The sequence below is a fragment of the Panulirus ornatus genome, chromosome 28 (assembly GCF_036320965.1).
Source record: "Panulirus ornatus isolate Po-2019 chromosome 28, ASM3632096v1, whole genome shotgun sequence".
Taxonomy (NCBI): domain Eukaryota; kingdom Metazoa; phylum Arthropoda; class Malacostraca; order Decapoda; family Palinuridae; genus Panulirus; species Panulirus ornatus.
The window spans coordinates 15,664,119-15,681,670 of NC_092251.1; the positions used below are offsets into that span (position 1 = coordinate 15,664,119).

The following is a 17,552-nucleotide window of genomic DNA, read 5'->3' on the forward strand; positions in this document are numbered from 1 at the left end:
GGTGTTTGCTTTGAAGAATGTATGTGAGAAATACTTAGAAAAGCAAATGGATTTGTATGTAGCATTTATGGATCTGGAGAAGGCATATGATAGAGTTGATAGAGATGCTCTGTGGAAGGTACTAAGAATATATGGTGTGGGAGGCAAGTTGTTGGAAGCAGTGAAAAGTTTTTATCAAGGATGTAAGGCATGTGTACGTGTAGGAAGATAGGAAAGTGATTGGTTCTCAGTGAATGTAGGTTTGCGCCAGGGGTGTGTGATGTCTCCATGGTTGTTTAATTTGTTTATGGATGGGGTTGTTAGGGAGGTGAATGCAAGAGTTTTGGAAAGGGGCAAGTATGCAGTCTGTTGGGGATGAGAGAGCTTGGGAAGTGAGTCAGTTGTTGTTCGCTGATGATACAGCGCTGGTTGCTGATTCATGTGAGAAACTGCAGAAGCTGTTGACTGAGTTTGGTAAAGTGTGTGAAAGAAGAAAGTTAAGAGTAAATGTGAATAAGAGCAAGGTTATTAGGTACAGTAGGGTTGAGGGTCAAGTCATTTGGGAGGTAAGTTTGATTGGAGAAAAACTGGAGGAAGTAAAGTGTTTTAGATGTCTGGGAGTGGATCTGGCAGTGGATGGAACCATGGAAGCGGAAGTAAATCATAGGGTGGAGGAGGGGGCGAAAATCCTGGGAGCGTTGAAGAATGTGTGGAAGTCGAGAACATTATCTCTGAAAGCAAAAATGGGTATGTTTGAAGGAATAGTGGTTCCAACAATGTTGTATGGTTGCGAGGCATGGGCTATGGATAGAGTTGTGCGCAGGAGGGTGGATGTGCTGGAAATGAGATTTTTGAGGACAATATGTGGTGTGAGGTGGTTTGATCGAGTAAGTAATGTAAGGGTAAGAGAGATGTGTGGAAATAAAAAGAGTGTGGGTGAGAGAGCAGAAGAGGGTGTTTTGAAATGGTTTGGGCACATGGAGAGAATGAGTGAGGAAAGATTGACCAAGAGGATATATGTGTCAGAGGTGGAAGGAACGAGGAGAAGTGGGAGACCAAATTGGAGGTGGAAAGATGGAGTGAAAAAGATTTTGAGTGATCAGGGCCTGAACATGCAGGAGGGTGAAAGGCGGGCAAGGAATAGAGTGAGTTGGATTCATGTGGTATACCGCGGTCGACATGCTGTCAATGGATTGAATCAGGGCATGTGAAGCGTCTGGGGTAAACCATGGAAAGTTGTGTGGGGCCTGGATGTGGAAAGGGAGCTGTGGTTTCGGGCATTATTGCATGACAGCTAGAGACTGAGTGTGAACAAATAGGGCCTTTGTTGTCTTTTCCCAGCGCTACCTCGCACACATGAGGGGGGAGGGGGATGTTATTCCATGGGTGGCGATGGGAATAAATAAAGGCAGACAGTATGAATTATGTACATGTGTATATATGTATAAGTCTGTGTGTGTATATATATGTGTACATTGAGATGTATAGGTATGGGGAAAAAAAAATGTTTTGGAAGGAGGTAAATAAAGTGCGTAAGACAAGGGAACAAATAGGAACTTCAGTGAAGGGGGCTAATGGGGAGGTGATAACAAGTAGTGGCGATGTGAGAAGGAGATGGAGTGAGTATTTTGAAGGTTCGTTGAATGTGTTTGAGGATAGAGTGGCAGATATAGGGTGTTTTGGTCGAGGTGGTGTGCAAAGTGAGAGGGATAGGAAAAATGATTTGGTAAATAGAGAAGAGGTGATTATTGGTGCTTATGCACCTGGGCATGAGAAGAAAGATCATGAGAGGCAAGTGTTTTGGGAGCAGCTGAGTGAGTGTGTTAGTAGTTTTGATGCACGAGACTGGGTTATAGTGATGGGTGATTTGAATGCAAAGGTAAGTAATGTGGCAGTTGAGGGGATATTTGGTGTATATGGGTTGTTCAGTGTTGTAAATGGAAATGGTGAAGAGCTTGTAGATTTATGTGCTGAAAAAGGGCTGGTGATTGGGAATACCTGGTTTAAAAAGAGAGATATACATAAGTATACGTATGTAAGTAGGAGAGATGGCCAGAGAGCGTTATTGGATTATGTGTTAATTGATAGGCGTGCAAAAGAGAGACTTTTGAATGTTAATGTGCTGAGATGTGCAACTTGAGGGATGTTTGATCATTATCTCGTAGAGGCGAAGGTGAAGATTTGTAGAGGTTTTCAGAAAAGAAGAGAGAATGTTGGGGTGAAGAGGGTGGTGCGAGTAAGTGAGCTTGGGAAGGAGACTTGTGTGAGAAAGTACCAGGAGAGACTGAGTACAGAATGGAAAAAGATGAGAACAAAGGACATAAGGAGAGAGGGGGAGGAATGGGATGTATTTAGGGAAGCAGTGTTGGCTTGCACAAAAGATGCTTGTGGCATGAGAAGTGTGGGAGGTTGGCAGATTCGAAGGGTAGTGAGTGGTGGGATGAATAAGTAAGATTATTAAGTAAGTAAGATTATCCCTAGGGATGGGAGAAAGAATATTTCCCACGCATTCCTCACGTGTCATAGAAGGCGACTAAAGGGGACGGGAGTGGGGGGCCAGAAACCCTCCCCTCCTTGTATTTTAACTTTCTAAAAGGGGAAACAGAAGAAGGAGTCACGCGAGAAGTGCTCATCCTCCTCGAAGGCTCAGATTGGGGTGTCTGAGTGTGTGTGGATGTAACCAAGATGAGAAAAAAGGAGATATAGGTAGTATGTTTGAGGAAAGGAACCTGGATGTTTTGGCGCTGAGTGAAACGAAGCTTAAGGGTAAAGGGGAAGAGTGGTTTGGGAATGTCTTGTGAGTAAAGTCAGGGGTTAGTGAGAGGACAAGAGCAAGGGAAGGAGTAGCACTACTCTTGAATCAGGAGTTGTGGGAGTATGTGATAGAGTGTAAGAAAGTAAATTCTAGATTGATATGGGTAAAACTGAAAGTTGATGGAGAGAGATGGGTGATTATTGGTGCATATGCACCTGGACATGAGAAGAAAGATCATGAGGGGCAATAGTTTTGGGAGCAGCTGAATGAGTGTGTTAGTGGTTTTGATGCACAAGACCGGGTTATAGTGATGGGTGATTTGAATGCAAAGGTGAGTAATGTGGCAGTTTAGGGAAAAATTGGTATACATGGAGTGTTCAGTGTTGTAAATGGAAATGGTGAAGAGCTTGTAGATTTATGTGCTGAAAAAGGACTGGTGATTGGGAATACCTGGTTTAAAAAGCGAGATATACATAAGTATACGTATGTAAGTAGGAGAGATGGCCAGAGAGCATTATTGGATTACGTATTAATTGATAGACGCACGAAAGAGAGACTTTTGGATGTTAATATGCTGAGAGGTGCAACTGGAGGGATGTCTGATCATTATCTTGTGGAGGCAAAGGTGAAGATTTGTGGGGGTTTTCAGAAAAGAAGAGAGAATGTTGGGGTGAAAAGAGTGGTGAGAGTAAGTGAGCTTGGGAAGGAGACTTGTGTGAGGAAGTACCAGGAGATACTGAGTACAGAATGGAAAAAGGTGAGAACAAAGGAGGTAAGGGGAGTGGGGGAGGAATGGGATGTATTTAGAGAAGCAGTGATGGCTTGCGCAAAAGATGCTTGTGGCATGAGAAGCGTAGGAGGTGGGTTGATTAGAAAAGGTAGTGAGTGGTGGGATGAAGAAGTAAGATTATTAGTGAAAGAGAAGAGAGAGGCATTTGGACGATTTTTGCAGGGAAAAAATGCAAATGAGTGGGAGATGTATAAAAGAAAGAGGCAGGAGGTCAAGAGAAAGGTGCAAGAGGTGAAAAAGAGGGCAAATGAGAGTTGGGGTGAGAAAGTATCATTAAATTTTATGGAGAATAAAAAGATGTTTTGGAAGGAGGTAAATAAAGTGCATAAGACAAGGGAGCAAATGGGAACTTCAGTGAAAGGGGCTAATGGGAAGGTGATAACAAGTAGTGGTGATGTGAGAAGGAGATGGAGTGAGTATTTTGAAGGTTTGTTGAATGTGTTTGATGATAGGGTGGCAGATATAGGGTGTTTTGGTCGAGGTGATGTGCAAAGTGAGAGGGTTAGGGAAAATGATTTGGTAAATAGAGAAGAGGTAGTAAAAGCTTTGCGGAAGATGAAAGGCGGCAAGACAGCAGGTTTGGATGGTATTGCAGTGGAATATATTAAAAATGGGTGTGACTGTATTGTTGACTGGTTGGTAAGGTTATTTAATGTATGTATGGTTCATGATGAGGTGCCTGAGGATTGGCTGGAATGCTTGCATAGTGCCATTGTACAAAGGCAAAGGGGATAAGAGTGAGTGCTCAAATTACAGAGGTATAAGTTTGTTGAGTATTCTTGGTAAATTATATGGGAGGGTATTGATTGAGAGGGTGAAGGCATGTACAGAGCATCAGATTGGGGAAAAGCAGTGTGGTTTCAGAAGTGGTAGAGGATGTGTGGATCAGGTGTTTGCTTTGAAGAATGTATGTGTGAAATACTTAGAAAAACAAATGGATTTGCATGTAGCATTTATGGATCTGGAGAAGGCATATGATAGAGTTGATAGAGATGCTCTGTGGAAGGTTTTAAGAATATATGGTGTGGGAGGCAAGTTGTTAGAAGCAGTGAAAAGTTTTTATCGAGGATGTAAGGCATGTGTACGTGTAGGAAGAGAGGAAAGTGATTGGTTCTCAGTGAATGGGGGTTTGCGGCAGGGGTGTGTGATGTCTCCATGGTTGTTTAATTTGTTTATGGATGGGGTTGTTAGGGAGGTGAATGCAAGAGTTTTGGAAAGAGGGGCAAGTATGCAGTCTGTTGGGGATGAGAGAGCTTGGGAAGTGAGTCAGTTGTTGTTCGCTGATGATACAGCGCTGGTGGCCGATTCATGTGAGAAACTGCAGAAGCTGGTGACTGAGTTTGGTAAAGTGTGTGAAAGAAGAAAGTTAAGAGTAAATGTGAATAAGAGCAAGGTTATTAGATACAGTAGGGTTGAGGGTCAAGTCAATTGTGAGGTAAGTTTGAATGGAGAAAAACTGGAGGAAGTAAAGTGTTTTAGATATCTTGGAGGGGATCTGGCAGGGGATGGAACCATGGAAGCGGAAGTGAATCATAGGGTGGGGGAGGGGGCAAAAATTCTGGGAGCGTTGAAGAATGTGTGGAAGTCGAGAACATTATCTCTGAAAGCAAAAATGGGTATGTTTGAAGGAATAGTGGTTCCAACAATGTTGTATGGTTGCGAGGCATGGGCTATGGATAGAGTTGTGCGCAGGAGGGTGGATGTGCTGGAAATGAGATGTTTGAGGACAATATGTGGTGTGAGGTGGTTTGATCAAGTAAGTAATGTAAGGGTAAGAGAGATATTTGGAAATAAAAAGAGCATGGTTGAGAGAGTACAAGAGGGTGTTTTGCAATGGTTTGGTCACATGGAGAGAATGAGTGAGGAAAGATTGACCAAGAGGATATATGTGTCGGAGGTGGAGGGAACGAGGAGAAGTGGGAGACCAAATTGGAGGTGGAAAGATGGAGTGAAAAAGATTTTGAGTGATCGGGACCTAAACATGCAGGAGGGTGAAAGGCGTGCAAGGAATAGAGTGAATTGGAACGATGTGGTATACTGGGGTCGACGTGCTGTCAGTGGATTGTACCAGGGCATGTGAAGCGTCTGGGGTAAACCATGGAAAGTTTTGTGTGGCCTGGATGTGGAAAGGGAGCTGTGGTTTTGGTGCTTTATTACATGACAGCTAGAGACTGAGTGTGAACGAATGGGGCCTTTGGTGTCTTTTCCTAGCGCTACCTCACACACATGAGGGGGGGGGGGGGGGGTTGTTATTCCATGTGTGGCGAGGTGGCGATGGGAACAAATAAAGGCAGACAGTATGAATTGTGTACATGTGTATATATGTATATTTCTGTGTGTGTATATATATATGTGTACATTGAGATGTATAGGTATGTATATTTGCGTGTGTGGACGTGTATGTATATACATGTGTATTTGGGCTGGTTGGGCCATTCTTTTGTCTGTTTCCTTGCGCTACCTCGCTAACGCGGGAGACAGCGACAAAGCAAAATAAATAAATATTAGTGAAAGAGGAGAGAGAGGCATTTGGATGTTTTTTGCAGGGAAATAATGCAAATGACTGGGAGATGTATAAAAGAAAGAGGCAGGAGATCAAGAGAAAGGTGGAAGAGGTGAAAAAAAGGGCAAATGAGAGTTGGGGTGAGATAGTATCATTGAATTTTAGGGAGAATTAAAAGATGTTTTGTAAGGAGGTAAATAAAGTGTGTTAGACAAGGGAACAAATGGGAACATCAGTGAAGGAGGATAATGGGGAGGTGATAACAAGTAGTGGTGGTGTGAGAAGGAGATGGAGTAAGTATTTTGAAGGTTTGTTGAATGTGTTTGATGATGGAGTGGCAGATATAGGGTGTTTTGGTCGAGGTGGTGTGCAAAGTGAGAGGGTTAGGGAAAATGATTTGGTAAACAGAGAAGAGGTAGTAAAAGCTTTGCAGAAGATGAAAGCCGGCAAGGCAGCAAGTTTGGGTGGTATTGCAGTGGAATTTATTAAAAAAGGGGGTGACTGTATTTGTTGACTGGGTGATAAGGTTATTTAATGGTATGTATGACTCATGGTGAGGTGCCTGAGGATTGGTGGAATGCTTCCATAGTGCCATTGTACAAAGGCAAAGGGGATAGAAGTGAGTGCTCAAATTACAGAGGTGTAAGTTTGTTGAGTATTCCTGGGAAATTATATGGGAGGGTATTGACTGAGAGGGTGAAGGCATGTACAGAACATCAGAGTGGGGAAGAGTAGTGTTGTTTCAGAAGTGGTAGAGGATGTGTGGGTCAGATGTTTGCTTTGAAGAATGTATGTAAGAAATACTTAGAGAAGCAAATGGATTTGTATGTAGCATTTATGGATCTGGAGAAGGCACATGATATAGTTGATAGAGATTCTCTGTGGAAGGTAATAAGAATATATTGTGTGGGAGGCAAGTTGTTAGAAGCAGTGAAAAGTTTTTATTGAGGATATAATGTATGTGTATGTGTAGGAAGAGAGGAAAGTGATTGATTCTCAGAGAATGTTGGTTTGCGGCAGGGGTGGGTGATGTCTCCATGGTTGTTTAATTTGTTTATGGATGGGGTTGTTATGGAGGTGAATGCAAGAGTTTTGGAAAGAGGGGCAAGTATGAAGTCTGTTGGAGATGAGAGAGCTTGGGAAGTGAGTCAGTTGTTGTTCGATGATACAGCGCTGATGGCTGATTCGGGTGAGAAACTGCAGAAGCTGATGACTGCGTTTGGTAAAGTGTCTGAAAGAAGGAAGCTGAGAGTAAATGTGAATAAGAGCAAGGTTATTAGATACAGTAGGGTTGAGGGACAAGTTAATTGGGAGGTAAGTTTGAGTGGAGAAAAATTGGAGAAAGTGAAGCGTTTTAGATATCTGGGAGTGTATTTGGCATCAGATGGAACCATGGAAGCGGAAGTGAATCATAGGGTGGGGGAGGGGGCAACAGTTCTGGGAGCGTTGAAAATGTATGGAAGTCGAGAATGTTATCTTGGAAAGCAAAAATGGGTATGTTTGAAGGAATAGTGGTTCCAACAATGTTATATGGTTGCGAGGCGTGGGTTATTGATAGAGTTGTGGAGAGGAGGGTGGATGTGCTGGAAATGAGATGTTTAAGGACAATATGTGGTGTGAGGTGGTTTGATCGAGTAAGTAATGAAAGGGTAAGAGAGGTGTATGCTAATAAAAAGAATGTGGTTTAGAGAGCAGAAGAGGGTGTGTTGAAAGGGTTTGGACATATGGAGAGAATGACTGAGGAAAATGAGAGATGGAGGGAACAAGGAGAAGCAGGAGACCTAAATGGAGGTGGAAGGATGGAGTTGAAAAAGATTTTGAGAGATCAGGGCCTGAACATACGTGAGGATGAGAGTATGCAAGGGATAGAGTGAATTGGAATGATATAGTATATGGGGGTCAATGTACTTTCATTGGATTGTGCCAGGGCATGTGAAACATTTGGGGTAGACCATTGAAAAGTTTTGTGTTGCCTGGATGTGGAAAGGGAGCTGTGGTTTCAGTGCATTACAAGTGACAGCTAGAGACTGAATGTGAATGAATGTGGCCTTTTTTTGTCTGTTTTCCTGGGGTTACCTCACTGAAGGAAGGAGTAACGATGCTGTTTCCTGTGAAGGGGATAGCAGCAGGAATGGATGAAGGCAAGCAAGAATGAATATGTACATGTGTATATATTCCTATGAGTCCACGGGGAAAATGAAACACGATAAGTTCCCAAGTGCACTTTCGTGTAATAATCACATCATCAGGGGGGAGACAAGAGAGAAATATAACAGTCAGTTGATATACATCGAAGAGACGAAGCTAGGATGCCCTTTGGTAAACATGCAATTGTCCAAGACAGACAACGAGCGTTCATGAACTTATCATTTTATAAATTTTATCAACAATAACGTTATCTAATTTGTATTGACCATCATTAATATTAAGATTATAATTCTTTGTGTATTTAATGATAGAAGATTCAATGATATTTCTCGTGGTAACAGAGTTAGATTTAATAACTGAGATGGCATTACTCCAGTCAATACAATGATCATAGTTTTTAACGTGATTAAACAAGGCATTTGATTCTTGTCCCGTTCTTATACTATATTTATGTTGCTTAAGTCTAACAGAAAGATCCTTACCAGTCTGCCCAACATAGAATTTATCACAATTTCCACATGGCACTTTATAGATGCATCCAAAAGAATTTTCTGGTGAATTCCTGATTAAGATATTCTTTATAGTATAATTGTTGCTGAAGGCAAAATTTACATTGAAGGATTTAAGGAACATGGGAAGCAAAGTAGAATTATTATTGAAAGGGAGAACTAAAAGATTCTTGGTGTCAGTGGGAGGTTTGGGCTCAACTCTATAAAATTATTTCTTTGCTAACTTGAGGGATTTATCAGTGAAAGATCTAGAGTACTTTAACTTAGATCCAGTAGAATAGATCTTCTCAAACTCATCATCAGTAAACTCTGGACTGCGAATGCGTAATGCCCTAAGGAACATAGATTGAAATTATGATAATTTAACTCTGTCATGTGTAGATGAGTAATAATGGATATATGAGCATACATAATAAACAACTAGATAAGGGTTCCTTGTGTGCATTAGGCTATGGATTAAGTTTTGTGCTCTAACAGGGAAGCCAGCTGTGTTGATGTCACAAAGTCTTTTTGTAATTTAGAGAAATACAGTAATTTAACTAATGGTGAAATTAATATCTGTAAGGGTTTAGTGTATGCCAGTTTGTCAAAACCAGTAGAACCTAATTTCCCTAAAAGATTTATAAGAGCTTTTAACACCATAAAAAAGACAAGGATATACATATTACTAAAGCAGATAAGGCTAACACTGTTGTGATTGTAGACAAAAGTAACTATTTATCTAAAGTGAATGATCTTTTAAATGATGACACAACATATTCTAAACTTAGTAAAAATCCCTTAGAAGCAGTTAATTCCCATTTCAGTAAAGAAATGAAGTTGTTGTTGAAAGATAATGGTTCTCTTATCAAAAGTTTGTCATCTTTGTTCCCTTCATTGCCATATATGTATGGACTTATCAAAACACATAAACAGAATTTTCCAGCAAGACCTATTGTGAGTTCAGTAGGCTCCATCACATATAAATTGTCAAGATGGTTTGTTTCTTTATTAAGCCCTTTAGTGGGTAAGATATCAAAATCTAATATCAAGAACAATGTAGATTTAGTCAACAAGCTAAACAATATCAATGTTAATTATGATTTCAAACTAGTTAGCTTTGATGTTTCCTCACTTTTCACAAAAGTTCCAGTTAATGACCTAGTAAAATATTTATTTGATGTCTTGAATGATATTCATTCACCTGTTTCAAAGTCTGTTTTCATTGAACTGATAAAATTGTGTATAAAAGACTGTGTATTTCAATTCAGTGGAAATTATTATGCTCAAAAATTTATTATGGCAATGGGTAACCCTCCATCACCTGTACTAAGTAATCTTTATATGGAATGTCTTGGTATATAGATGATGTTCTTTGTGTTTGGCCAACAAATGAAAATTTACAGATATTTCTCCCCTTACTTAACAATTTAGTACCTTCCATCAAATTTCCTGTAGAAAATGAAAATAATGGTACCTTACCATTTTTAGATTGCATGATCCATAGGCAAGGAAACAAGTTTAAGTTTAGCATATACAGAAAACCTACCAATGTATGCTCATATATCCATTGTTATTCATCTCAACATGACAGAGTTAGATTATCATCATTTCAATCTATGTTCCTTAGGGCATTACGTATTTGCAGTCCAGAGTTTATTGATGATGAGTTTGAGAAGATCTATTCTACTGGATCTAAGTTAAAGTACTCTAGATCTTTCATTGATAAATCCCTTAAGTTAGCAAAGAAATAATTTTATAGAGTTGAGCCCAAACCTCCCACTGACACCAAGAATCTTTTAGTTCTCCCTTTTGATAATAATTTTACTTTGCTTCCCATGTTCCTTAAATCCTTTAATGTAAATATTGCCTTCAACAACAATAATACTATAAAGAATATCTTAATCAGGAATTCACCAGAAAATTCTCTTGGATGCATCTATAAAGTGCCATTTGGAAATTGTGATAAATTTTATGTTGGGCAGACTGGTAAAGATCTTTCTGTTAGACTTAAGCAACATAGATATAGTATAAGAACGGGACAAGAATCAAATGCCTTGTTTAATCACGTTAAAAACTATGATCATTGTATTGACTGGAGTAATGCCATCTCAGTTATTAATTCTTAACTCTATTACCACGAGAAATATCATTGAATCTTCAATTATTAAATACACAAAGAATTACAATCTTAATATTAGTGATGGTCAATACAAATTAGATAACATTATTGTTGATAAATTTTGTAAAATGATAAGTTTATGAACGCTCGTCTGTCTTGGACTATTGCATGTTTACCAAAGGGCATCCTAGCTTTGTCTCTTCGATGTATATCAACTGACTGTTATATTTCTCTCTTGTGTCTCCCCGATGATGTGATTATTACACGAAAGTGCACTTGGGAACTTATCGTGTTTCATTTTCCCTGTGGACTCATAGGAATATCTTGATCATGTTCAAAATTGTGATCCTTTTGAATGTGTATATATGTATATGTCTGTGTATGTATATACTGATATTTATATGTCAGTATTTATGCGTCTATGGGTGTTTATGCATTTATATATATATATATATATATATAAAAGATTTTGTGTGATCGGGGCCTGAACATGCAGGAGGGTGAAAGGAGGGCAAGGAATAGAGTGAATTGGAGCGATGTGGTATACAGGGGTTGACGTGCTGTCAGTGGATTGAATCAAGGCATGTGAAGCGTCTGGGGTAAACCATGGAAAGCTGTGTAGGTATGTATATTTGCGTGTGTGGACGTGTGTATGTACATGTGTATGGGGGGGGGTTGGGCCATTTCTTTCGTCTGTTTCCTTGCGCTACCTCGCAAACGCGGGAGACAGCGACAAAGTATATAAAAAAAAAAAAAAAAAAATATATATATATATATATATATATATCCCTGGGGATAGGGGAGAAAGAATACTTCCCACGTATTCCCTGCGTGTCGTAGAAGGCGACTAAAAGGGGAGGGAGCGGGGGGCTGGAAATCCTCCCCTCTCACTTTTTTTTTTAATTTTCCAAAAGAGGGAACAGAGAAGGGGCCCAGGTGAGGATATTCCCTCAAGGGCCCAGTCCTCTGTTCTCAACGCTACCTCGCTAATGCAGGAAATGGCGAATAGTATGAAAGAAAAGATATATATATATATATATATATATATATATATATATTTTTTTTTTTTTTTTTTTTATACTTTGTCGCTGTCTCCCGCGTTTGCGAGGTAGCGCAAGGAAACAGACGAAAGAAAAGGCCCAACCCCCCCCATACACATGTACATACACACGTCCACACACGCAAATATACATACCTACACAGCTTTCCTTGGTTTACCCCGGACGCTTCACATGCCCTGATTCAATCCACTGACAGCACGTCAACCCCTGTATACCACATCGCTCCAATTCCCTCTATTCCTTGCCCTCCTTTCACCCTCCTGCATGTTCAGGCCCCGATCACACAAAATCCTTTTCACTCCATCTTTCCACCTCCAATTTGGTCTCCCTCTTCTCCTCGTTCCCTCCACCTCCGACACATATATCCTCTTGGTCAATCTTTCCTCACTCATTCTCTCCATGTGCCCAAACCATTTCAAAACACCCTCTTCTGCTCTCTCAACCACGCTCTTTTTATTTCCACACATCTCTCTTACCCTTACGTTACTTACTCGATCAAACCACCTCACACCACACATTGTCCTCAAACATCTCATTTCCAGCACATCCATCCTCCTGCGCACAACTCTATCCATAGCCCACGCCTCGCAACCATACAACATTGTTGGAACCACTATTCCTTCAAACATACCCATTTTTGCTTTCCGAGATAATGTTCTCGACTTCCACACATTTTTCAAGGCTCCCAAAATTTTCGCCCCCTCCCCCACCCTATGATCCACTTCCGCTTCCATGGTTCCATCCGCTGACAGATCCACTCCCAGATATCTAAAACACTTCACTTCCTCCAGTTTTTCTCCATTCAAACTCACCTCCCAATTGACTTGACCCTCAACCCTACTGTACCTAATAACCTTGCTCTTATTCACATTTACTCTTAACTTTCTTCTTCCACACACTTTACCAAACTCCGTCACCAGCTTCTGCAGTTTCTCACATGAATCCGCCACCAGCGCTGTATCATCAGCGAACAACAACTGACTCACTTCCCAAGCTCTCTCATCCCCAACAGACTTCATACTTGCCCCTCTTTCCAAGACTCTTGCATTTACCTCCCTAACAACCCCATCCATAAACAAATTAAACAACCATGGAGACATCACACACCCCTGCCGCAAACCTACATTCCCTGAGAACCAATCACTTTCCTCTCTTCCTACACGTACACATGCCTTACATCCTCGATAAAAACTTTTCACTGCTTCTAACAACTTGCCTCCCACACCATATATTCTTAATACCTTCCACAGAGCATCTCTATCAACTCTATCATATGCCTTCTCCAGATCCATAAATGCTACATACAAATCCATTTGCTTTTCTAAGTATTTCTCACATACATTCTTCAAAGCAAACACCTGATCCACACATCCTCTACCACTTCTGAAACCACACTGCTCTTCCCCAATCTGATGCTCTGTACATGCCTTCACCCTCTCAATCAATACCCTCCCATATAATTTACCAGGAATACTCAACAAGCTTATACCTCTGTAATTTGAGCACTCACTCTTATCCCCTTTGCCTTTGTACAATGGCACTATGCACGCATTCCGCCAATCCTCAAGCACCTCACCATGAGTCATACATACATTAAATAACCTTACCAACCAGTCAACAATACAGTCACCCCCTTTTTTAATAAATTCCACTGCAATACCATCCAAACCTGCTGCCTTGCCGGCTTTCATCTTCTGCAAAGCTTTTACTACCTCTTCTCTGTTTACCAAATCATTTTCCCTAACCCTCTCACTTTGCACACCACCTCGACCCAAACACCCTATATCTGCCACTCTGTCATCAGACACATTCAACAAACCTTCAAAATACTCATTCCATCTCCTTCTCACATCACCACTACTTGTTATCACCTCCCCATTTACGCCCTTCACTGAAGTTCCCATTTGCTCCCTTGTCTTACGCACCCTATTTACCTCCTTCCAGAACATCTTTTTATTCTCCCTAAAATTTACTGATAGTCTCTCACCCCAACTCTCATTTGCCCTTTTTTTCACCTCTTGCACCTTTCTCTTGACCTCCTGTCTCTTTCTTTTATACTTCTCCCACTCAATTGCATTTTTTCCCTGCAAAAATCGTCCAAATGCCTCTCTCTTCTCTTTCACTAATACTCTTACTTCTTCATCCCACCACTCACTACCCTTTCTAAACAGCCCACCTCCCACTCTTCTCATGCCACAAGCATCTTTTGCGCAATCCATCACTGATTCCCTAAATACATCCCATTCCTCCCCCACTCCCCTTACTTCCATTGTTCTCACCTTTTTCCATTCTGTACACAGTCTCTCCTGATACTTCTTCACACAGGTCTCCTTCCCAAGCTCACTTACTCTCACCACCTTCTTCACCCCAACATTCACTCTTCTTTTCTGAAAACCCATACTAATCTTCACCTTAGCCTCCACAAGATAATGATCAGACATCCCTCCAGTTGCACCTCTCAGCACATTGACATCCAAAAGTCTCTCTTTCGCACGCCTGTCAATTAACACGTAATCCAATAACGCTCTCTGGCCATCTCTCCTACTTACATAAGTATACTTATGTATATCTCGCTTTTTAAACCAGGTATTCCCAATCATCAGTCCTTTTTCAGCACATAAATCTACAAGCTCTTCACCATTTCCATTTACAACACTGAACACCCCATGCATACCAATTATTCCCTCAACTGCCACATTACTCACCTTTGCATTCAAATCACCCATTACTATAACCCGGTCTCGTGCATATATATATATAATATATATATATATATATATATATATATATATATATATATATATATATATATATATATATATATATATATATATATATATTATTATTATTATTATTATTATTATTATTATTATTATTATTATTATTATTATTATTATTATTATTATTTTGCTTTGCCACTGTCTCCCGCGTTTGCGAGGTAGCGCAAGGAAACAGACGAAAGAAATGGCCCAACCCTCCCCCACACACATGCACACATATACGTCCACACACGCAAACACACACACCCATACATCTCAATGTACACATATACACACACACACAGACACACACATATATACACATGCACACAGTTCACACTGTCTGCCTTTATTCATTTCCATCGCCACCTCGCCACACATGGAATAACATCCCCCTCCCCCCTCATGTGTGCGAGGTAGCGTTAGGAAAAGACAACAAAGGCCCCATTCGTTCACACTCAGTCTCTAGCTGTCATGCAATAATGCCCGAAACCACAGCTCCCTTTCCACATCCAAGCCCCACACAACTTTCCATGGTTTACCCCAGACGCTTCACATGCGCTGATTCAATCCATTGACAGCACGTCGACCCCGGTATACCACATCGATCCAATTCACTCTATTCCTTGCCCGCCTTTCACCCTCCTGCATGTTCAGGCCCCGATCACTCAAAATCTTTTTCACTCCATCTTTCCACCTCCAATTTGGTCTCCCACTTCTCCTCGTTCCCTCCACCTCCGACACATATATCCTCTTTGTCAATCTTTCCTCACTCATTCTCTCCATGTGCCCAAACCATTTCAAAACACCCTCTTCTGCTCTCTCAACCACGCTCTTTTTTTTTCCACACATCTCTCCTACCCTTACAGTACTTACTCAATCAAACCACCTCACACCACACATTGTCCTCAGACATCTCATTTCCAGCACATCCACCCTCCTGCGCACAACTCTACCCATAGCCCATGCCTCGCAACCATACAACATTGTTGGAACCACCATTCCTTTAAACATACCCATTTTTGCTTTCCGAGATAATGTTCTCGACTTCTACACATTCTTCAAGGCTCCCAGGATTTTTGCCCCCTCCCCCACCCTATGATTCACTTCCGCTTCCATAGTTCCATGCGCTGCCAGATCCACTCCCACATATCTAAAACACTTTACTTCCTCCAGTTTTTCTCCATTCAAACTTACCTCCCAATTGACTTGAGACCCTCAACCCTACTGTACCTAATAACCTTGCTCTTATTCACATTTACTCTTAACTTTCTTCTTTCACACACTTTACCAAACTCAGTCACCAGCTTCTGCAGTTTCTCACATGAATCAGCCACCAGCGCTGTATCATCAGCGAACAACAACTGACTCACTTCCCAAGCTCTTTCATCCCCAACAGACTGCATACTTGCCCCTCTTTCCAAAACTCTTGCATTCACCTCCCTAACAACCCCATCCATAAACAAATTAAACAACCATGGAGACATCACACACCCCTGCCGCAAACCTACATTCACTGAGAACCAATCACTTTCCTCTCTTCCTACACGTACACATGCCCTACATCCTCGATAAAAACATTCACTGCTTCTAACAACTTGCCTCCTACACCATATATTCTTAGTACCTTCCACAGAGCATCTCTATCAACTCTATCATATGCCTTCTTTAGATCCATAAATGCTACATACAAATCCATTTGCTTTTCTAAGTATTTCTCACATACATTCTTCAAAGCAAACACCTGATCCACACATCCTCTACCACTTCTGAAACCACACTGCTCTTCCCCAATCTGATGCTCTGTACATGCCTTCACCCTCTCAATCAATACCCTCCCATATAATTTACCAGGAATACTCAACAAACTTATACCTCTGTAATTTGAGCACTCACTCTTATCCCCTTTGCCTTTGTACAATGGCACTATGCACGCATTCCGCCAATCCTCAGGCACCTCACCATGAATCATACATACATAAGTAACCTTACCAACCAGTCAACAATATAGTCACCTCCTTTTTTGATAAATTCCACTGCAATACCATCCAAACCTACTGCCTTGCCGGCTTTCATCTTCCGTAAAGCTTTTACTACCTCTTATCTGTTTACCAAATCATTTTCCCTAACCCTCTCACTTTGTACACCACCTGCGACCAAACCCCCCTATATCTGCCACTCTATCATCAAACACATTCAACAAACCTTCAAAGTACTCACTCCATCTCCTTCTCACATCACCACCACTTGTTATCACCTCCCCATTAGCCCCCTTCACTGGAGTTCCCATTTGCTCCCTTGTCTTATGCACTTTATTTACCTCCTTCTGGAACATCTTTTTATTCTCCTTAAAATTTAATGATACTCTCTCACTCCAACTCTCTTTTGCCCTCTTTTTCACCTCTTGCACCTTTCTCTTGACCTCCTGTCTCTTTCTTTTATACATCTCCCACTCATTTTATTTTTTCCCCGCAAAAATCGTCCAAATGCCTCTCTCTTCTCTTTCACTAATAATCTTACTTCTTCATCCCACCACTCACTACCCTTTCTAATCAACCCACCTCCCACGCTTCTCATGCCACAAGCATCTTTTGTGCAAGCCATCACTGCTTCCCTAAATACATCCTATTCCTCCCCCACTCCCCTTACCTCCTTTGTTCTCACCTTTCTCCATTCTGTACTCAGTCTCTCCTGGTACTTCCTCACACAAGTCTCCTTCCCAAGCTCACTTACTCTCACCACCCTCTTCACCCCAACATTCTCTCTTCTTTTCTGGAAACCCCTACAAAGCTTCACCTTAGCCTCCACAAGATAATGATCAGACATCCCTCCAGTTGCACCTCTCAGCACATTAACATCCAAAAGTCTCTCTTTCGCACGCCTGTCAATTAACACGTAATCCAATAATGCTCTCTGGCCATCTTTCCTACGTACATACGTATACTTA

General features: G+C 41.1%; 1 protein-coding gene across 3 annotated transcripts in view; it reads left to right on the top strand.

The window, feature by feature from the left end:
- LOC139757863 (mitochondrial import inner membrane translocase subunit TIM44) overlaps nucleotides 1–17,552 on the top strand; it is a 201,365-nt gene that overhangs the window by 162,181 nt on the left and 21,632 nt on the right. The gene's annotated exons all lie outside the window — the stretch shown is intronic.